The sequence below is a fragment of the Cuculus canorus genome, chromosome 19, assembly GCF_017976375.1.
Source record: "Cuculus canorus isolate bCucCan1 chromosome 19, bCucCan1.pri, whole genome shotgun sequence".
NCBI lineage: Eukaryota > Metazoa > Chordata > Aves > Cuculiformes > Cuculidae > Cuculus > Cuculus canorus.
In genome coordinates, this window is record NC_071419.1 from 2,721,311 (window position 1) to 2,743,749 (window position 22,439).

Genomic DNA, 22,439 nt, shown 5'->3' on the forward strand with positions numbered 1-22,439 from the left:
CCCCACGGGCAGGGGCTCTGCAAGCCAAGCCTTGCACGGGAAGGGTGAGGCCGTCCGCACACCTGCGAGGCACAAATACCCGTGAAAACCTGTTCTCTTCCTCTGACGCGTGAGTGCCTGGTGGGTGTGACAGGACAAGATCGAGTAGGTTCAAAAACTTGAAAGGCGCGGTAACCAGAAGCAATTAAGTGTCGATAATGCGTATCATGTAATAGACTCACCCGGCACCCCGAGAGGCGCAGTCACATCCCTTCTATAGCCAAGAATACACGAAATTTTCTTTTAATTTTAAATACAGAGCTCATACCTTTCTGCAGAATACTGATATCATTCATTAAATAACGTCAGCTCTTTCAAGCCAAGTAACCTGTACACAACATATTTGCATACATATGTGCTAAAGCTGTCTAAAGGCTCAAAGGAAGATGGGTGTGCGCATAGATGTGTAGGTGCGTGCATACAACTTCTCCGGGCTAGCGAAAGAAGTGCAGGTTTAACAGGCATTTAGTTGCAAATCAAAATGCTTTAATGGCTCTCTATCAATGAGACTTATTTTGGGGGTTGTTTTGTTTTAAAAAAACCAAAAAACAGAAGGAACATAGAAATACAAACCCAGAAAGCCACAACCACCCGGATTACCACAATGGAGGTTTGCTAAATGCCAGTTTGAAAGCCATCAGTGTGGCTGCTGCAATCAAACATGCAAAAGGTTTCCTTACATGTTATTAAGCAACATGAACTAACTTTTTGGATCACTTTTACACTTGGGTTTTGGTTTTTTTTTTTCAATTTAGCTTTAATTCTAATCTAAGATTTCACCTCTTTCACAAACAAAGTTTCACAAAAGCACAGACTGACACCTGCGCCTATAAAACCTCTTGCTGTGCCCATGTAGATGCGCTTTGTTATCGACTTCCTATCTTTCGAAACCCAAATAAAACCATGCTGTGACTCTGCCATTCTCTCTTTTAGGAGAGGAGCGCTCTGCCCGCGCAGGGCTACCATGCGGCTCTCTGCCACTCCTGCCACTGTTTACTGTTCGCATAGTTTTGACATGAATCCCTCCCGCCCAATGCACGGGAAGTGGCCGCGCGGTACGCACGATCGGGGACTTACAGCCCAGCCATGCACATATTTCATGGCTCAAATTCCTTTGCACTGACTGCAGCCCCTCAGCACCATCACCGCTCCCTGCACGGCTACAGAGACAGACAGAAGGGACGGATTCAGGGTGACATCCGCCAGCCACACAGGGGACAGGAACAGCCCCAGCTAGCATCACCTCCTAAGAAAGAAGAGTTCGTTTAGGGTTTTCAGGTGGTTTCAATTTATTTATTTGCTTTTTTTTGGTTTGTTTTTAAATTGTATATAAGCAAAGCCTTTCCCAACAAACCCCAAGCCAGAGCCTGTCTCAGCACCATTAACCAACACCCACCAAATGGGTTCCCCCTGCTGCTCCAGAGGATCCCACCCTCTGGAGCACAGCTGGTCCAGGCACCAGCTCGGTGATCCAAAGGCAACGATCACTCAGCACACGAGACATGAACCACAGCCCGTGAGCAGCTTCACTTGAACCACGGCGCCTTCAGCTCCCCCATAAGAAACAGGGAATCCTTTCACCTATATCATTACAAAATTGTCCTTTAAAGTTATCACCCAAACCCATCAAATTCATAGTTTTGCAGAGGTAGGAGAGGTCTCCTGGGAGAGGTGGTGAACAATATCCATGAGTTTCTCATGACCTTACAGAAATTGCCATGACAACACTGCTTCGATCCTCCGAACATGGATATATTCATTTGCACTAGTGTGATGGAGAATAATTAGAGCGAGATTCCCTGAGCTGGGGAGTCACAACCGAACGGCGGTTCACGGTGGCGGAGCCTGAGATTCAAGGGAAGCAGCCTCAAATTTAAATGTAAAAAAGAAAACCCACAACACTCTTTAGAGCCGTGTGACCTAATTCATTATAAAGAATGTCAGTTAGCAAACCTTTTAAATAAAACATTAAGCTAGAGGTAATTTGAAGCCTTGTGGATTTTGTTTTACTCAATTATTTTCTAATGCTTCAACTTCAAGAATAAATATGCAGAAATAAAAAAAAAAAAAATACCAAGGGTTTCATTTAATTCTTTTTCAAAAGAAATGAAGACATTCAGACTAAACCAAAATACCCTCAGCCAAGCCAGATTTTTAATTAAAACTTTTACGTCCTACAAGATATTTCAAGGTTGCAATATCTGCTTCCACATCCATAGGCTGGAGTAGCTCACCTGGAGCCCTGCGTTCAGTTCTGGAGTCCTCAGCACAGGAAGGACATGGAGCTGTTGGAGCAAGTCCAGAGGAGGCCACGGAGATGATTTGAGGCCTGGAACACCTCCCGTATGAGGACAGGCTGGGAGAGGTTATTTAGCCTGGAGAAGAGAAGGCTCTAGGAAGACCTTAGAGCAACTTGCAGCCCTGAAAGAGGCTCCAGGAAAGCTGGGGAGGGGCTTTTTATCAGAGAGGGCAGCGATAGGATGAGGGAGAACAGTTTTCAGCTGAAAGAGGGTGAGACTGAAACGAGATATTAGGAAGAAATGTTTTGCTGTGAGGGTGGGGAGGCCCTGGCCCAGGGTGCCCAAAGCAGTGGTGGCTGCCCCATCCCTGGAGGTGTTCCAGGCCAGGTTGGATGGGCCTTGGAGCAACCAGATCCAGTGGGAGGTGTCCCTGCCTGTGGCAGGGGTGGGACTGGATGGGCTTTGAGACTTCTTCCAACTCAAAACTTGCCATGGTTCTGTGATTCTAAGGTTCCATCACTCTGGCAGAAGGGTGAGCCCATAATTCATGTCACAATAACCTGTGCTATGCACGAATTTAAGAGCCTAAAAAAGTAGGGAGGGGATTGTGCCTCTGTACTTGGTGCTGGTGAGGCCACACCTTGAATTCTGGGTTCAGTTTTGGGCCTCTCACTACAAGAAAGACATCTGGAGCGCGTCCAGAGAAGGGCAATGGAGCTGGGGAAGGGTCCGTGTTCCCCTTGTATTTCCAGCTGGAAATACGAGAGGAACATGGGAAGAGAGAAATCAGTTTTCCAGTGTTGAGATACTCCTGCTGTCCTAGTTAAACCCAGTGGGACAGGCAGAGCCAACACCAGCGAGCCCAGCAGCGCAGCCACCTCTGAGGACGGAGCCCAGCCAGGACAACCTTAGGAGTTCACTGCGAGTCCTCGGATCTGCAGGGACAGAGGCTCTTGGTGGGATGGGTGCTGGCCGTTCCTCAGCTCATATTCAGGGATAAGCAAATACAGTCAAACCGAGGAGTTCTTGGGAGCAAAGTTTAGAGCTAAATACTTTATCTTCAGTTGGCAGCATCACCATTTCCAAGAGGATACCAGAAAGAGATTTGCAGACACGTGGTTAACACCGCTCCGCTAGCAAGCCTGCACTATGAGACATTCAGGAAACAATGAAACCCAGAAGATAAAAATATTCCTTTCTGCTACCATGCTTAGAGTAAAACACCTCTCTGCTTTGATTCATCCTTTCGTGCAGTCTGTAAAAAAAAAATAAAAAGTCTTCCTTTCCCAGTAATTCATTAAGTGGGTTCCCGTGTCTGTCTCCCTGCTCAAGCAGCAGCTCCTTACAGGGTGAGCAGCATCCCGGGGGATGCCCAGGGCAGGCCTTGGGGAGCACCAACCGGAGGGAGCTCTTGTAATCACTCTCTGCCGCAATTATCACATCACAACCACACCCTGGGAACACTTTTGGGGTATTAAAACTTCTCCTCCGTGCCCCCAAAATGTGGTATTTTGTGTTGGCATAAGGTTTGAGCAGAGGTACCCAGCTGAGCACCACCAAGCACATGGCACGGATACATCCCCCCCGCCCAGGGCGCTCCAATCCTGCTCCCACCAAGGACTGCTTCTAAAGATTGAAAACCACCGATGGATCCATTTCTCTGCGGCAGAGAATAAACAAGGATTAGTATTCACCCGTTCATAACAAGGAAACCCTGCAGCTAGAGGTGGAGCCAGTCAATGCCTGAACATCCAGCCTAAGTTGCTTGACGAATGCTAACTACGACTTCCAGCTTATTTATCTAATTTGGTTTGATCTTAAAATATTGAGTTATCTAACCAGACACACTCAAAAAATAGTCTGAGAATTTCCCATGCCAGTGAAAACTCTCCCTTATTTTATGATGCTATAATCCAATAGAGATCTCTGACTATTACCGACTTTGCTCAATCACATTTGTATCGAGAAATGCCTAAAAGAAATCAGGACAAGGGCTACAGTTTTTCAAAGTGAGCTCAAGTGCCTGAAAAATGGGGTTCTACAGGGAATGAGCCTGGTGGGGTTCTACAGGGAATGAGCCTCTCCAACCCTCTCTGCAATCCGCAGCCTGTAAATATTTCAGTCATTGAAGCTGGTTATAATATTTATTAGGGTCTATTTTCGTCAATCAATCTATAACAAGAGCAGAACAGCCGATACCTATAGAACAATCCTCTTGATTTATAGGGGCACCAAGATGATCCGAGGGCTGGAGCGTTTCTCCTATGAGGACAGGCTGAGAGAGTTGGGGTTGTTCAGCCTGGAGAAAGGAGGCTGCAGGGAGACCTTAGAGCAGCCTCCGGTGCTGAAAGGGGCTCCAGGAAAGCTGGGGAGCGGCTCTTGATTGGGGAGGGCAGGGATAGGATGAGGAGGAACGGTTTTGAGCTGAAAGAGGGGAGATTTAGTTGAGATCTTAGGAAGAAATGTTTTGCTGTGAGGGTGGGGAGGCCCTGGCCCAGGTTGCCCAGAGCAGTGGTGGCTGCCCCATCCCTGGAGGGGTTCCAGGTCAGGTTGGATGGGGCTTGGAGCCCCTGATCCAGTGGGAGGTGTCCCTGCCCATGGCAGGGGGTGGACTGGATGGGCTTTGAGGTCCCTTCCAACCCAAACCACTCCATCATTCTATGTCAGTTAGCTTCCAGCTGCTGCACCTCTGCCCACTGGAAACACGAGACACAGGACCAAGAGATTTCAGAGAGCGACAGACAGAGGAACACGAACCCAGCTCACAGTGACTATCAGTGCGGATTTGAAACAATGATCTAAACACAAAAAGCCTCCCTGTCTCTTCCTGAACCCACGAGGTACAATATTCTCTCTCCCAAGCCAGCCTTCATTTTAAAATTCATCCTTTATCAGCTTGAGTTGAGAAAATCCAGTAGAAAGGCACAAATGGATTGTGCTAGTAAGCAGAAAAACTGTTACATCTTCTGAATGTAATTTTGCCAAAAGCCTCTGCACAATTTTTTTTGTCACGCTTTGCATTATGAAGGAAATTTCTTTTTAGAAGAACAGGAGAATGATTTGCATAATATTCTTTGCAAGTTAATATCAGCCTCTGATAATGATCTCTGCATAATGCAAAAACGTTTGAGAAGACTGTTACAACACTAAGTAATCATATTTTAAATTATGTTTCCCTTTATAGAAAGGTGTTGCAAAAACACACAGACATGAAATCTGTCTGTTGAAGTCCCAAGAACCACCTGACCATCTTCCCACTATTCTACTGTTACAGATTGCAACACTGCCTTTCAAAATCTTAACCAAACAAATTACCCTGCAACAGTCTGGCTTCACAGAAGGCAGAGCTTTTTCCTGTGCTGATGCTCCGGCACTTTACATTTCACAAGAGCTTCTGATGTTCTGCACGAGTTAAGCAAGGACCTGGAAATTAAGATGTAATATAATTAGAGGTACTGCGGCAATTAAGGCAGATTCTCCCGTCTGCACTCGCACCGAGCCATGCCACGCTGCCGAGCGTGGAGGTGGCAGCACAGGGGCATCCTCCAATTGCCACCAGGTACTGGTGACACTGGTTTATCCTGGTATCTTCTCTTGCCCAGCTGCCTGCAGAGCCATTTACAGTGCACTGGGAATTAAGACCATGCCACCACTGCCATGCACCTGCCGTACGAATAGGTGTTCCCTCTGGCAGCCAGCAACCTTCCCAACACCTCTCCAAGGGATCAGGTGTAGCAGCCTTCCAGTAGGAAAGGGGCTACGGGAAAGCTTGGAAAGGTAGAAAATGAGAGAATGCTGCATCCCTGGAGATGTTCAAGGCCAGGTTGGACGGGGCTTAGATCCAGCAGAACTTGATCCAGCAGAAGGTGACTCGCCTCATGGCAGAGCGGTCGGAACTGGATAATCATGAAGTCCCTTCCAACCCAAACCATCCTAGGATTCCATGATGCAGTCACAAAAATCTCTGCTAATGCCATCATTCACACTTAATTAGGTCAGGAACTAAAGATAAAAAGAAGTGGTCCAGGAGGAAGCCATCCATACTGGCATGCCGAGCAGCATGCTATTAGATGAGGGCACCGACTGTTTCCCTCTACCCATCTCAAACCAGGGATGTGGGCAGGACGCTAATGCACTTGGATATTAAATACTTAATACGGCACTAAGACTTAACAACCACAAGCAAGTGGTTTAAACCTGAGCTAACTTTCCCCGAACCAATATAAACCTGCGAAAGGAATTCAGACAGGTTCCTGGGACAGCCCTCGCACAAGGCAGTAAAACACAGGAGTCGCACCCTTCAATTAAGCAAAGAAAGACGACGCGTTGAGACCAAACTATTTCTCATCATACAAATGATGTCACGATCTCAGATTTGGAGCAAAGCATGAGGCAGGATCTGCAGTGTAGGCTGTGCTTCCAAGAGCATTGCCATGCAGTGCCAACACCCAGAAAGCGAGTGTCCCCAGCCTCTGCCCATGGCATCCTCAGGACCCCAGAGGAAAGCACATATAGTCCAGCTAGCGCTGCCCACGTCTCCGACGTACACAACGGGTCATCATTCAGCGCTGATGGTGGGTGGCTTTTTTCCCACTTGGAAAGGCTTGGAAATGGATGGGTTTTAAGGTCCCTTCCAACCCAAACTATTCTATGATTCCATGATTTCTGCAGGGGTTGGCCAGCCCGGCAGTGCTGAGGTGAGCACTAATTGGGTCTTTCTAAAAGCAGCCGTTGGACTTTGGTTTAAAAAATAATTAGTGGTGGTGTTAAGATCTGCAAGCCTTAGTAAAACCCAAACAGGTCTGGGCTACCTTCAGAAAACAACCCACCCATGCAGTGTGAGTGCTGCTAGGACTGCTCAGCTCCAAGTCCTGCTGCCTCTGCGGACGTGCAGTGATTTCATCACTTGGTTCTCCACCCACTCCATGCTGCACTGCCCTCCTGTCCCACCGCCCCAGCCTTCGCTCCATTCCAAAGAGCAAAGAGGCAAGTCCTCCCTTCTGCATCATGTCTTGTGCTGAATCCAGATCAGTCAGCAAGAACTGCAGGAAACACCTCCCCTAAGGCCACTCTCAAACAAGACAACAGCCTGTTTGGAACCGTAACGGGATGATAAACGAGGAAACTTCCTAAATTGGAGGGTAATAATATTCATGCCAACACCAAGTGTTTCAGGCATAGGCAGCTGTGCTTTGCAGAACCACCCATTGGCTCCCAAGGAAACACACAGCCACTTGTCCAAGTCCACAAAGGGTCCTGAGTGGGGACTGTGGGAATCTATGTTAGCCCAGGAAGAAGGATAAACGCTAACACACGTGGTACTGACAGCAGGATATCAACTGACCTCACTCACAACTGTGACGGGCTCCAAGAAGGCAACGGCTCAAGACGCAGCCGGCTCCTGTGCTCCTCTCCAGGCAGGTGTGCACTGGGGAACAGAACAAGATTACGCATCATGGGCTCTTGGGGTTGTCCTATGCAAGGACAGGAGTTGGACTCAATGATCCTTGTGGGTTCCTTCCAACTGAGGACATTCTACGATTCTATGAACCTTTAAGGATATGGGACTAGGAATCTCAATAACACCATGCAAGGATATAAGAGCTGCCTGCGTGCTGAAATCAGCTCTGCAGTCTGGAAGCAGAAGCATCACTGGATCTGCAAACTGACCCAGAGCCAAGCCCAGCTGGCAACATGGAGTCTCCGGCCAAGTAAACCACCCTTGGGATCAACGCTTCCATTGCAGACCCAAAGCACTCCACATACATTAGGCTCAGTCTACATTTTTACAGTCGCACAACAACAAAATATCAATGAAAAAAATAAAGGAAAACCCAAACAACCCAATATCACCTGAAAGACCAGTTATTAGATCGCTTGAAATGACTTGAAATGAAATTCCCACAGATTGTATTGGACTACTCGGATATTGATTCTGGTGTGCTTTTGCTCTGTCTGCAACATCGAAATGCACCTTGCTAGAAATCCTGCCTGTGTGCTGGGCCAGGAGGACACACTGGTGAATATCCGGGGCTGCTTTGGTTCGCTCCCTCTTCCTTTGCCTACAATTGCCAGTACACATTGATAAAATAAGCCAGGAATATCAAACAGTAATTTCTTTGTTCCCTGCTGCACATCTGCCATGCTGAGATGGAAGAGCACAGGAAGCCACGATGCCCACGCAGGAACAGAAGTGTGCAGCACAGATGCTGCATCTCTCATCCCCTTCCCAGGTGGTCATCTCTATGGTGGTCATCACCTGATATCTCTGAGGGCTACTGGACCAGCCTCACACATCCCTCTTGGACCTCTTCCAGCCCACCTGCCCTTGGGGATTCCCTCCTAGTACGGATCCCCATGGGACCAGAGAATGGGAAGGCAGAGACGGATGTCAAACACCCCGGGATATTCTGCAGGTCTCATCATCGCTCTGCTGGTGTGATTTCCCTTCCCAACATCAAAAGCAGTTTAACCTGACGGACATAAACACCGTGGGCTTCACCTACAGGCACAAAATGGCACCCTGGGGTAATCCTGTGCCTGCAATACATCCCCAGTTCCTTTGACCGGCAGAGCCGGGACGTGGATGGGTCACACTTCAGAGGGGCCTCCCCCATTCCTGTCAAATAAGATGATTTTGGGTCCTCAACCCGAATTCTCTCTGTTTATAAATTCAGCCGATGCCTGGACACACGACACAAAACAACCACAGTATAAATTATTTTCTTACCCACGTCAAATGGGAATTAAACAATTAAACCCCAGCGCCTGCTGTGGGCGAACAGCCAGCTCGCAGCTCCAAGACAGCACCTCCACTGCCCCGGCCGTCCCACATCCAAGTTCCTGCAACGAGGTGCCAGCAGCACGCTCTGTGCTTCACGCTTTGCTTCACAAGGCACGAACCCAGCCCAGGAAACTGCCATCAGCTCCTCCCAACCCCTGCAGATGTGTCGGCTCACGAGGGTCTCCTGGCCAACACGCCACCACCCACTCCCGCGCTCGCGTGCCCACGCAGTAAAGCACCGTGCGACGGCACCACGAGCTTGGAGGAGAGCGGGGCGGCTGGAAGATGACAGCTCTGCCAATTCCGAATTTCTATTTAGCTTGTTCGTTAAACAAAAATTCACGCTTGCAGCATAAACGCAAGCTGAGCTGGTACTCTGCTTCAGCTCCCTCGCCGGGATGCGCTCATCCTTCACGTCCCCAGCTCATCCACTGCTGAGCGGCATCGCTGCCTTGTTAGCAGCACACCCACCCCGTTAACAAGGCAAAGCCCTCTTCCCATTCTGGGAAGGAGAGCTGCGTTCCTCACTAAAGGATCTGCTCTTCCCAGCTTCTCCAGCAACAGGAGGTGCGGGAGATGTGAAGCTCTTAGACAGCACAGGGTGAAGCTCTGGAGAAGGTGTCCAGAAGCCAAGCGAGCCCAAGGCTCAGGCCAAGCAGCACAGAGTGTTCTGGATGGGCTGGATGCTTGGCAAGGCTGGAGCAGCCAAGCGCAGCCTATGGCCCTGACGGAGCCGTGGCACGGATCCTGGGAGCTGTCTGATGAGTCAAGAAGTCCCGTTGTTCGATTCACTGCACAGGCCGCGAGTTAGTCAATCCTCCTCTTTCGCCTACCCCGCAGGCTGGGGCGGGGGCTGGGCCCCGGCCAAATATTGTGTAAGCCGCAAAAAAAACACTACTTAAAAAAAACAAAACCCCAAAGCAGTTAATCTGTAGAAATACTATTTTGGAAGAATAGGGGAAAGCTGAAGCCATAACAGCAAATGATTACTTGCCGCCCTCCCATTCCTTTCCTCCAAGAGCCTTAAAAAGGCTTCCCACCATCCCGCTCCGGCCCTTCTCACATTACACTGGGATAAACCAACAAGGAGCGTGGTGGTGTTCAACGTCCTGCCCAAGGTCACGGTGACAGAGAGCCGCCGAGAAGCAGCCCAGCCCGGCGCTCCCAGGGCTCTGCCCCAGCCGCCGCCGCTGGCAGAGCAGCAGGGCAAGGGCCAGAGCTGCCATGGTGGGGACAGCGTAGGCAGGACTTCCTTCCAGTCCTGAAAGGGGCTGCAGGAAAGCTGCAGAGGGGTTCTTGATCAGGGAGGGCAGGGACAGGATGAGGGGGAACGGGTTTAAGTTGAAAGAGGGGAGATTGAGATGAGATATTAGGAAGAAATGTTTTGCTGTGAGGCCCTGGCCCAGGTTGCCCAGAGCAGTGGTGGCTGTCCCATCCCTGGAGGGGTTCCAGGCCAGGTTGGATGGGGCTTGGAGCCCCTGATCCAGTGGGAGGTGTCCCTGCCCACAGCAGGGGTGGGACTGGATGGGCTTTGAGGTCCCTTCCAACCCAACCCATTCTATGATTCTATTCTATGATTCAGGCAGTGGAGCGATGGAGCTACCAGGCTGATTTCCACGGGCTCCATTTCCAAGGGCACCCCCGCGGAAAGCTAACCCAACCTTCCCAACCTCTGCTTTTTTAAAAGGCTTTTCTCCCTCCCTCCTTCCTTTTCTTCCCCCCAGTTCTTAAAATCCAATTATAGCAGGGCTCTCTCAGCAGGGGTCAGTGCAGAATAAGAATCGCCTGAGTTAATGGACATAAGACCAAGAAAGATTAATGCCTAAATGGTTTCAAAAGTTGTATGATGCCGATTTCATTAACATTTTAATTGTAATGTATCTTTTTAATCTACTTTCACACTAACGGCATTCTATGCTTCAAAAAAGAAGAAACTGCTGACAACAAAAATATCAACATACCAAAATTAACAGACGGAACCGAGTGCTGTAATGGGAGCTGAATGAAATGCAGAAAAGCGCATTAATGATGCTCTGAGATTGGGGATTGTAGGCAGATGAGTCAAAAATTCAGAGCTACCGTTGTGTGTCCTGTCTTTGCTTTCCCCAGATACTCAGCACGACCCCAGATATGGGTCTTTTGGTGGGGCTGTTCTGCAGCAACAACCCCGGCAGCTTAAAGAAATGCACAGATTTACCAAAAAAGCATGCTTTAAACCTGGCAATTCATCTAATTTATCCAGGACGATACCCGGAGCAGCAGATTCAATTCAGAGGCAGCTTCTGCTGGTGCTATTGTCCACCACCCTTTACCGAACAGCCCCAAGGCTGCCGCCGCTGCTCGGCCGGCTCAGGTACCGTGGCCACAGCAGCATCCACGGACATGAAAAACGCAGTTAAAATCACCGTGCAAAATTTTATTTTACTTCTTAATTAGAAGACAATTAAACCTAAGTGGTTATGTTTCATTAAGCCTGGGCATGTATTGATGATGTTACCACGCAGAAACAGAGAGAGGCACAAAAGGAGATCACTGCACAGCAGACAGATGAAGTTTCAAACCACTTTTCTTTGCAGGAATGAGTGACCGAGCGATACAGATGCTTTTACTTGACTGTGGGGCTGGGCTGTTGCTATAGGAGCGATACAAAACCCACAGCGTTTTACACTGCCGTCCATCAGAGCTTGGAGGGAGATCCAGTCAGAGCGACGCAAACCCTCCATGCAATCAAATCAAAGAACCTTAAGATTGCAATCAGAGCACGACTCCAACCATAACAGAACATAACCAAAAAGCACGTTATCCTGCTCAGATTGAGTCCTACAAAGGTTGCTACAGCTGGTGCAGCACTTACTTTTCCATGAAGGGGCTCCTATGAAGAGGGGAATTCCATCCCATGGGATCTCAGCTAGGAGAAGCCAAGACCCCCGCCCCAGGCAGGGCCCGTGGTGCACTCTCACACGTCCCATCGCACTGGAGATCTCCCACCCAATGCTGGCCAGGCCCACCTGCCTCTTTTCTCTCAGAAATCAAGTCATTTTAGCCACCTCCAAATGTATAAAAGCTCACTCCCCGTGCCTTTCAGGCACCAGGCCGTTGCCTTCTGCATGGCACACCTTGAAACACCAATCCTTTATTTATACACCTGCACGTTACACCTCTATGCAGCATAATCCCTTCAAAGTTTAGCGCCCTGGAATGTACTGAGCACCGAAACATCATCCCTTCGCCGTGTCATCACTACATAGTGCTTATGACAACAGCTCTGCAAGGAATTCTGTTATTTCCAAGCCCAACCCTTGTTTTCCTAATGCTTCATATAGTTGGAGCGTAAATGTTTGTCCTATGACGGAGAGAACTGGCATGTAAACCATGTACCCCCACACAATATATATATATAACCGAGGCTGCCATATGCTTCCCCAGCGGATATCATGATAGGAACGCGCGTGTGGAGCCGAGCCAGTGCTGGCACCCAAACACAGGACCCTTTCCACACAACTGCTCTGCCACCGAGCCCACGAGCCTGAGTAAGCACAAGCTCGGTCGTATTTAACTTGCAATTCTTCGCACACGCTTTTCTTCTCCGTGCTGCCGAAATTCCGTCTCCAGACACTCAGGGATGAAAAACATCTGGCTCCTCTCCCCCAATCGATAGATCCAGAAGAGCCCTGATTGCTACAAATGAGATGCTGCAAAGAAAAGAGGATTTTTTTTCCTTCTGTTTTTGCAACTGATGAATAGATCCTGATATTGGCTTTATCACTGTGGGGATGACAGCGTGAGCTGAAGAATTTAACCTCACCCCGGTGGCTATATATGGTCACTCGGATGGAGTCACCTCCCTCCCCTCACGCTCTGCTGCCCTTTGCTCCTGGCACTGGCCCCCGCAGCAAACCGGCAGCGCGGCACCGTGCCGGCCAGCCAAGAGCCAGCAGGCTCCCCACACTACCATGCTCGCTCTCTCTCCCTCTTTCTCATTTTTTAGGGGCTTATAATTAAAAAAACAATCTTCAAATTGACAAGAGAAAATACACAACTACTCAGAAAATAATAAAAAGGAGTACTTTATAGAGAATCGTTGCACAGGGGAGGGAAAAAAAACCCTGTCAAGTTCCTTATGTTTAAATGCACGGCTCATAATCACTTAGAACAAAAATAAAATCAATCTTTAGGTGAAAAGTATCTCAATTTACTCAGCGCCTGCAGGCTGGTTTGTTACTGCAGGGCAGTTTGTGGCTGCTGAAGCAGCAGCAGCAGGGAATTCTGTCCCCCCCCAATCCACCCACCGAAGGGGAAAAAATGCACTGAAATATTTGTCTTCATAGGAGATGAAACACAAAAATGTACTCGACATGCAAATCTGTTAAAAAGTCTGATTTAAGGACCTCTGAAGAGGCTGGAACGAAACTGCGATGTCTGTGCACAGCCCTGGGAACACACACAGCACAAAACTGTGCCAAGTGCCATTTATCTTCATTTTACCCCCTTAAGCCGCAGGCTTTTGGGGGGCTCGGTCTCCATCCCAAACAAATAATTGCTCCTGTCACCACCAGCTCCAACACCTCCCCTGGTGAGGAGCTCAGAGGAGGGGCTGCTGTCATGCACGGGATGGGAACACCAGCAGCCCCCCTGCCCTCCCCATCCATCTGCCCATCTGCGGAGCATCCCTAAATCCAGGGACGAGGAACAGTGCGGTACCTTTGGCAGGCTGAACCCCCACTCCCAAGGAAAAGAAGGAAGCTCCACAAGCTCCTTCCACCATCCAAGGCTCTATGTGGCAGCCTCCATCCCAACAGTCCGATTTTTATCACCTCCGTCCCCATTTAGGAGTAACCACATGACAAAACCGAATGCAATGAGCTCGCCCAGGGATTACATCTCCCTCCCTGGGATGATGGCATTTTAGCAAGTTTTTCCTTAACAACAACATTTATGGATACAAAGCTCGTAAGATTTAATATAGTTTTAAAATTTCTACTCTGCCTCCAAACATTTGCTTAAAACCGAGTTGAACTTAAGAAAATAAATAAATAAGCTGCTAATGAATCACAGTTCCTAGCAAATGAGCAATTGCAGTTGACACAATGAATTATGCCTGAAGCAAGCTGGGAAACATATTTTGCAAATGATCTCATCCACAGGCAAACCTGGCATGACACTTGATTTGCTAAAAAAGACACAAAGCCTGTCAAAATCCCTGTCACTCCACAAATAAAGTCAGGTAGAGAAAACCAACAGCCTCACCCTCTTTGAAGCAGGCTTCACCTATTTCTCAATCGCTCTACAGCCTCGATTTAGTAAAACCCAAACGCCTTTAGGTATGCCCAGCCCAGCTGGGTGCTGAAGGCCATCGGCTCTGCTTCCACTTCCCTGGATGGAGAAGACATGGCCGGACGGCAAACAAGGGCTCAGGCTCGGTTTGAAGGCTAATTGCAGCAAGATCTGGCCATTAGGTACGGCAGAGAACTTACAACCCAGTTCAATCTCCTCCAGCTGAGTGCCTGGATTGTATTTCTTTTCATTGCATTCAACTAAACTCAAACACATGTAAGAAAAGGGGGAAAAAAAAAATGAAAAAGCAATTAAAGAGCATCCCTCTACTCCTCAGCATCCCCTGTGCTCTCTAGGACCACTTCCTTTCGACCCGGCACAACCCACCCAATCTCCCTATCTAAAAAGCTGCCTGGCTCAGAAAAGCTGGAAAAATCCAAACCCGAAGCCTCTTTCTAACCCCATTTTGTCAGGCCTGGGTATTTTTAAACACAGGCACCGTACAGAGCGAAGCAAGAGCAGAGCCACACGGCCCCGGCGCAGGGTGTTCCGCTAGGTTTGTCCTCAGTCCATGCCATCCTCCAGCACGCGTCCCAGAGCCGGCTACCAATTCCCAGCGCAGGCACAGCCCATCCCTGCCCAACTCCACAGCCCCGAGCCCTCCAGAGGGTTTGGCAGGGAAATCAGACTTTATAAGCTAAAATAAACACTCCCATTCCGAGGCGAGACGGTTTGCGTCCCCAGTCAGAGGTTTCTCCAACGCAAACCCAGAGGTCACCGAGTCACACGGGCTCTGGCAGCAGATTGCTCCGTGCTTCATCCCCAAACGCCGACCGGCAAAGCAGCCTCACATCTCCTGGCAACTCGGCTTGGGATCTGAACCAAAAGCTTGTCCGGAAAGGATGCACTACAGCCAGGCTCCATCAAGTTCAAGGAGAGGGGATTTATCCTTTCTGGACTTACAAGCAGTACGGATGCTCCGTGTCTCCCTGGACCAGCAGCACAACCAGCCAGTGGTGATGCCCCGGGGACACTGACCTGCCTCTGGCACCCGCTGAGAGGAACCAAACCCTGCCCCCCACCCCAAATCACAGAATTGCAGAATGGTTTGGGGTGGAAGGGACCTCAAAGCCCATCCAGTTCCACCCCCTGCCACAGGCAGGGACACCTCCCACGGGATCAGGGGCTCCAAGCCCCATCCAACCTGGCCTTGAACCCCTCCAGGGATGGGGCAGCCACCACTGCTCTGGGCAACCTGGGCCAGGGCCTCACCGCTCTCATCGTGAAGAAACTCCTCCTTGTAAATCCAAGGACACTCCCTTGGGAAAACACAGAATCATGGCTGAGGGAGCAAAAAGGCTTTTATATTGCAGGAGGGCACTGAAAATATCACTTCCAAAGTGATACAGCATCAATACATGCATCTTAGCTAGAGGTGTCCGTCTTCTAGGAACAAGGGAGGAGTCTGGGAAAAGCCAGAGGAGACCTGAGCAGCCAAAACACTCCGGTGGCGGCAGCTCCGGACCGCGGGGAGCACACCGAGAGCTCCCAATGGAGCGGGAAGGGAAAGCTCCCCAAGCGCCGGTTCCTCGCCAGCAGAGAAAGCACAGTTTGACCCAAGGGCTGAACCCCAGGGAAGGGGGTGCGAGGCCGGGAACCGATGGTGTTTTGGGGATCGCTGCCCTCCGCGGGCACACAGCCCGGCCAAAGCACGAGTGACGCGTTTCTCCCCAACAGCCCTCTTCAAACAACACCGAGACCTCGTCTACTTTGTGATGTCTGACTTTTACCCATCCTTCAGCGAGCCTCGGAAGGCATCTTTGAAAATTTTAACTCCTGGAAATCCATCCCCACCCTTTCACGTTCAAACTGCACAACTTTTCTCCCAGGAAGCCTTAATTATAAGGCCTCTACAAGAGGAAAAACACAACCCCCAGCAGTTATCTCTGAGGAAGGACATTTACTCCCAGGAGGAGGAGGAGAAGATCCCTAATTGTTTTATATTTGCCCCTTACTTCACATCAAACTATTATTACCTCCATTATCCACACCTTGAGGTCACAGACACACTGTCCTGGGCAGGGCAAACCCCACCAGTCCAGCTGATGAGGAAAGGCTCAGCTTTACGCCTTTGAGCTGAAGGGGTTTATTCAATAGCAGGCTAAGAGTAAGGCAGGTCCTTTGGGTCCAAGAGTCCTGTGCTCGGAGCAGGATGGGCTCCCTCAGCCCCTCCGGCATCCGGTGGGGTCTGCACAGCCACTGTTGGAGCTCAACACGCTGCCGAGAGGGCAGCAAGCATTCCCGGTTTGTTTACCCATTTCAACTGCTCCGACTGTTTAATATTTCAGCTGGAGAAGGTAAACCGGCACGCCAGCCCCTCAATTACATGGGGTGCGAGGCAAACATTTGGCAGGCACCAAGCCCATCAAGCTGCCCGCAACCTCGCAAATGCCTCCTGAAAGGAGTTAAAAAAAAAAAAGGGAATATTCAAATTAATGACCCAGCGGGTAATGGAGACTTGGCTGGAAGCAATCTTGCACTTCGCTGGTGGTAGGGCCGGGCGAGCCCGGCGGAGCGCAGTGCGTGATGTGCTGCTGTCGTTTTATTTTCCTACAGCAGGGAAGGTGTTCGGAGAAGTCCTTGAACACAGCAAACGCACTTTAAGTACAGCAGGCTGCAGACTGCAGCAGGCGGGGGAACGCGCCGGCGCTCGCAGAGCCGCTTACCCAACACAAACCCAACCACCTAGCCCAATTTTTTCCCTGCTGAGACACCAAGGAGCAGATTAACACCAAAGAGTCGGGGCTGGGATGATGGGGGCACAGCCCCCAGGCCCTCCAGAGGGGCACCGGGCACCCCAAAGGGAGAGCCCCCAGTCCTGTGAGGAGGGCACCCCGAAAGGAGAGACCCCAGCCCCACGAGAAGGGCACCGGGCACCCCAACCACCACAGAGATCACTTCTGAACTCCAAATTTCAGCATTCAGCTGGGTTTTGTGTTTAATATCTCTCCTTTTTGCAGCGTTTTCCTCCCCTGGGAGAGAAAGTAGGAGCCTGTGTCTGCATTTAGCCATTAAAAAATGAAACATCCAGCCAGCAGCACAGCCTCCTCAGAAAGGTATTCGTAATAATAACCCCATTTCCCACATTCCTGCAGGACTTGCAAAAACAGCAGGAATTGATTCCATCCACCCTAGGGCACCCCTGGGCCCCCCCCTTCCTCCTCCCAACCCCCTGCTTTGCCCCCGACTTGAACCCCCCCAAATCCTCCCTCTGTGTGCCCGCAAGGGGAGGATGAAAGGAAAGATGAGGATTAAAGGTGCAGAGTGCACCCCGCAGCGAAGGGAGGGGGAGGGGAAAAGAGGGGGTGGGGGGCTCCGGAAAAAGCAGGGTTTGGGGGTGAATGGGGTCAGTCAAAAAAGTTGGGGGGGTGAGGGATGTGTGCGTGTTGCATGGCTTTTCTCGAGTTTTAATATTAAGGCGGGGTTATAGTTATTAAGATGGAAAAGGGGGGATGCAGGGTTGGGGGGGTATAGTTCTTAGGATGGAAATGGGGTTAGGTTATTAGGTTAGAAAAGGAGGAATGGGGGATTACTGTTATTAGGATGGAAAAGGGGGGATATGGGGTTCGGGGGTTGGTTATTAGGGTGGCAAAAGGGGGGTGCAGAGGTTACAGATGCTGGGGGGAATGTGGGGCTGAGGGGTTACAGTTATTAGGATGGAGACAGGGATGCAGGGTTTGGGGTGGTTACGGTTAATAGCATGAAAAAGGGGGATGTGGGGTTGGGTGGGGTAACAGTTATTAGCATGGAAACGGGGGTGGGGGCAGAGTTCTTGGGAAGGCAAAGTGGGGTGGCGGGGTGCAGTTATCAGGGTGGAAGCGTAGGGACGCGGGGTTGATGGGTTCCAGTTACAGGGATGGAAATGGAGGCACAGAGGGTTGGAGGGAGGATTACAGTTTTTAGGGTGCAGAGAAGGGATGTGGGGTTGAGGGGGGGGGTAAGAGTTATTAGGATGAAAGAGGGGGGATGTGGGGTTTGAGGGGGATGCAGTTATTAGGGTAGAAGCCGGGGGGGATACAGGTCTGGGGGTTCCAGTTATTAGAATGGAAGCGGGTGCTGCCGGGGGGGGGCAACAGTGATCAGTATGAAAGAGGGGGGATGCAGGGCTGGGGGTTCAAGTTGCAGGGGGTCAGAGAGGGCTGGGGGTGCTGTTATTAGGGTGGAAGTGGGCGGATGTGGGGCTGGGAGGGTGCAGAGTTCTTAGGAAGGCAAAGAGGGGGTGCATCTATCAGGGTGGCGGGGGATGTGGGGTTCGAAGGGGGTGCAGCTATTGGGGTGGAAGTGGGGGGATGTGGGGTTGGAGGGGGTAACGTTTATTATGATGAAAGTGGGGGATGCGGGGTTTGAGGGGGGGTGTAGCTATGAGGGTGCAGTGGAAGGATGCAGGGTTGGGGGGCACAGTTCTTAGGACGGCAAAGGGAGGGGGGTGCAGCTATTAGCGTGGAAGCGGGGGGATGAGGGGCTGGGGTGCAGTTATTAGGGTGCAAAGAGGGGATGCGGGCATGAGTTCTTTGGAGGGGGGCAGAGTTCTTTGGAGGGCAAAGGGGGGTGGGAGGTGCAGTTAGGGTGGAAGTGGAGGGATGGGGGGGTCAAGCGGGGGTCACAGTTACTGGGATGAAAGAGTGGGATGCGACGTGCGGGGGGTGCAGTTATCAGGGTGGAAGAGGGGGAATGCGAGGCTGGAGGGACAGAGTTCTTAGGATGACAAAGGGGGGGTAGCAATTATCAGGGTGGTAGCGGAGGGATGGGGGGGTTAAGCAGGGGTAACAGTTATTAGGACAGAAACGGGGGGATGTGGGGCTGGGGGTTCGAATTGCACGGATGGCAGAGAAGGCGGGGGGTGCAGTTATTAGAGTGAAAAAAGGGGATGCGGGCATGGGGGGGGCAGAGTTCTTAGGATGGCAGAGAGGGGTGCATTGGGATGGAAGCAGAGGGGCTGCAAGGTTTGGGGAGGTGCATTTATCGGGGTAGAAATGGGGAGTGGGGGTTAAGTGGGGGCAGAGTTCTTAGGATGGCCGAGAAGGGGGGGGGGGGGGCAGTTCTTAGGATGGAAGCGGGAGGGGATGCGAGGTTGGGGGCTGCGGTTATCAGGGTGGAAGCGGGGGGGTGCGGGGCTGGGGGGGTGCAGTTCTTAGGATGGAAGCGTGGGGGTGCGGGGCTGCGGGGTGCGGTTATCAGGGTGGAAGCGGGGGGATGCGGGGTTTGGGGGTGCGGGGATCAGGGTGGAAGCGGGGGGATGCGGGGTTTGGGGGTGGGGTAGAAGCGGGGGGATGCGGGGTTTGGGGGTGCGGGGATCAGGGTGGGAGCGGGGGGATGCGGGGTTTGGGGGTGCGGGGATCAGGGTGGGAGCGGGGGGATGCGGGGTTCGGGGGTGCGGGGATCAGGGTGGGAGCGGGGCGCTGCAGGGTTGGGGTTCAGCGCAGAGCCGGCAGAGGGCCGGGGTGCAGCTGTCGGGGTGCGCGGGGGGAGCCGGGCGCGGGGGTCAGAGTTCTCGGGAAGGCAAAGGGGGTGCAGCTGTCGGGGGGCCGCGTCCCCCCCCGGGGCCGCCGCTCACCTGCGGGCTGTGCCGGTGCTGGCGGGGCCTGCGGCGGGGCCGGCGCAGGAAGTGATTCCAGCCGCTCCCGCACCGGCCCGGCTGACCTCGCCCAGCAGCGCCCGCAGCCCGGCCCCGGGGGCGGGACACCGGCACACCGGGACCCCCGGCAGCCACCGCCACCCGCCGGCGCACCGGGGGACACCGGGGGACACCGGGAGACACTGGGACCCACTGGGAGCCCCAGGACCCACCGAGACCCACCAAGACCCACTGGGACCCCCCAGGACCCCCCAAGATCCACTGGGACCCACTGGGACTCCGAGACCCCCCGGGACCCACCGAGACCCACTGGGACCCCTGGGACCCACTGGGACCCACTGGGACACTGGGACCCACCAAGACCCACTGGGATACACTGGGGCACACTGAGACCCACTGGGACACACTGGGACTCTGGGACCCACTGGGATTCCTGGGACCCACCGAGACCCACTGGGACCGCCCAGGACCCACCAAGACCCCCCGGGACCCACCAAGACCCACCGGGACCCACCAAGACCCACCGAGACCCACTGGGACCCCAAGGACCCACTGGGATACACTGGGACACACCGAGACCCACTGGGACCCCCCAGGACCCACCAAGATCCACTGGGACCCACTGGGACTCCGAGACCCCTCAGGACCCACCGAGACCCACTGGGACACATTGGGACCCCGGGACCCACCGGGATTCCCAGGACCCACCAAGATCCACTGGGACCCCCCAGGACCCACCAAGATCCACCGGGACACCGGGACCCACCAGGACCACATGAACCCCCCAGACCCTCACGCTGTCCCTGGGCACCATGTGGGGTTAAATGCCATCTCATTAATTAATGCCTTATTTACTTTCATTTTTTTATGGTGTCTTTTAAAAAAATTAATTAGTTTTCTTTATTTTTATTTTTCATCTAAGTTTATTTCTGTTTCGGCGTATTGTTTCGTTTGTCACTTTATTACTTATTTTTTCCACTTTGTTGTTGCATTTTTCATTTTATTTTCAAATTTAAATTTATATCACTTCATTGCTTTGTTTCTATTTCATTTTATCCAATTTCATTTATTACTTCATTTTTATTAATGTATTATATAACTTTATTTTTTATCTTTATTATTAATTTTTTTATTTCTTTTATCTTAATTTTATATTGGAATGGAATGGATTGAATTGGATTAGAATAAGTTGGATTGGATTGGAATGTATTCAATTGGACAGGACAGGACAGGATAGGATAGGATAGGATAGGATAGGACCTACACTGATCATCTAGTCCAGTTGCCAACTGCCTTATTATTTCATTTTTCATTTTATTATTTCGTTTTTCTTCCCTTCCCATCCCATCCCTTCCCTTGGGTTGGATGGGGGCTTTAAGCGACCTGATGGAGTTGAAGGTGTCCCTGCTCGCTGTAGGGGGGTTGGACAAGATGACCTTTGTAGTCCCTTCCAACCCAACCCAACCCAACCCAACCCAACCCTTCTCCGATTCCCAGGCTCTGCTCACTTCTTCCACACTGTTCTCCTGTGGTCAAAAGCCACGTTCCACACACCAGCGGAGTTATGTGAGGTGGGACTGCTCCAGATTTGTGGGCAAATTTCCATTCCAAATTTCATCCAATAGCCTAATAAAACAACACAAAAAAAAAACCAACCAAAAACAAACCCCCCAAAAAAAGCCATTTTGCTTTTTTGCTTCCCTAAGCCCAAAATATTAAAATCAGCAAACCTATTTGCATGATTAAAGTGTGCGGCGTTTGCCTGTGTCTCCTAAATAAATTTCAAAGGAATAACAAAAACCTCTTTAAAGCACGAGCCTCTTTCTGTCTGTTTTGCATGCAAGATTGTGTCAGAACTTCTTTGAATCTGGAAGTTTCTTTCCTCTCGTGCTCTCGAACATTTATCATTTTGAGGCTGCCTCAAAAATCTGCAGCAAAATATCCCCGTAGTTTAAAAATCAGCACTGGGTGCCTAGAACCGCTCAAGGCTGAGGAATTTCATTAGCACTTGACACTTTAAAAAACAGTGTCAGGTCAGGACAAACACATTTTCTTTGCTGCACAAGATAGAATTGGGTTTTTTTAGAGATGATGCATGAGAAGTACGTCCCGAAACTGCAGTCGGAGACAGAGCAATCATAATGCCCTGAAAACATGACGGTCCCTGCTCCCCTCCCTTGGTTTACATTGAAGAATCTCAGTGTGATGCTGCAAATGCTTCAACACCTGCATGGACACCCTCTCTCCGTTTCCAGGCCAGGTTGGATGGGGCTTTGAGAACCCTGATCCAGTGGGAGGTGTCCCTGCCCATGGCAGAGGGTGGAACTGGATGGGCTTTAAGGTCCCTTCCAACCCAAACCATTCTAGGATTCCCAGAGAAGGAAAAGGGGTCAGTGGTGGCCCATCTGACCATTTTCCAGACAGAGCGGAGCCACTGAGTTTCATTCCAGCAGAAATATGTGAAATG

At 51.0% G+C, this 22,439-nt stretch overlaps 1 protein-coding gene across 5 annotated transcripts in view; it reads right to left on the reverse strand.

Annotated features, from left to right (window-relative positions):
• NACC2 (NACC family member 2) overlaps positions 1–20,071 on the reverse strand; it is a 64,496-nt gene extending 44,425 nt beyond the window's left edge. For 3 of the 5 annotated variants that reach the window (XM_054084046.1, XM_054084045.1, XM_054084037.1), the window contains exon 1: positions 19,952–20,071. The gene's annotated coding sequence lies outside the window, so the exon portion shown is untranslated. Of the gene's footprint in view, positions 1–5,594; positions 5,703–7,623; positions 7,687–19,951 lie in introns of those variants that run through there. The other 2 variants (XM_054084039.1, XM_054084040.1) reach the window with 2 other exon arrangements.
• Positions 20,072–22,439: the final 2,368 nt, after the last annotated feature.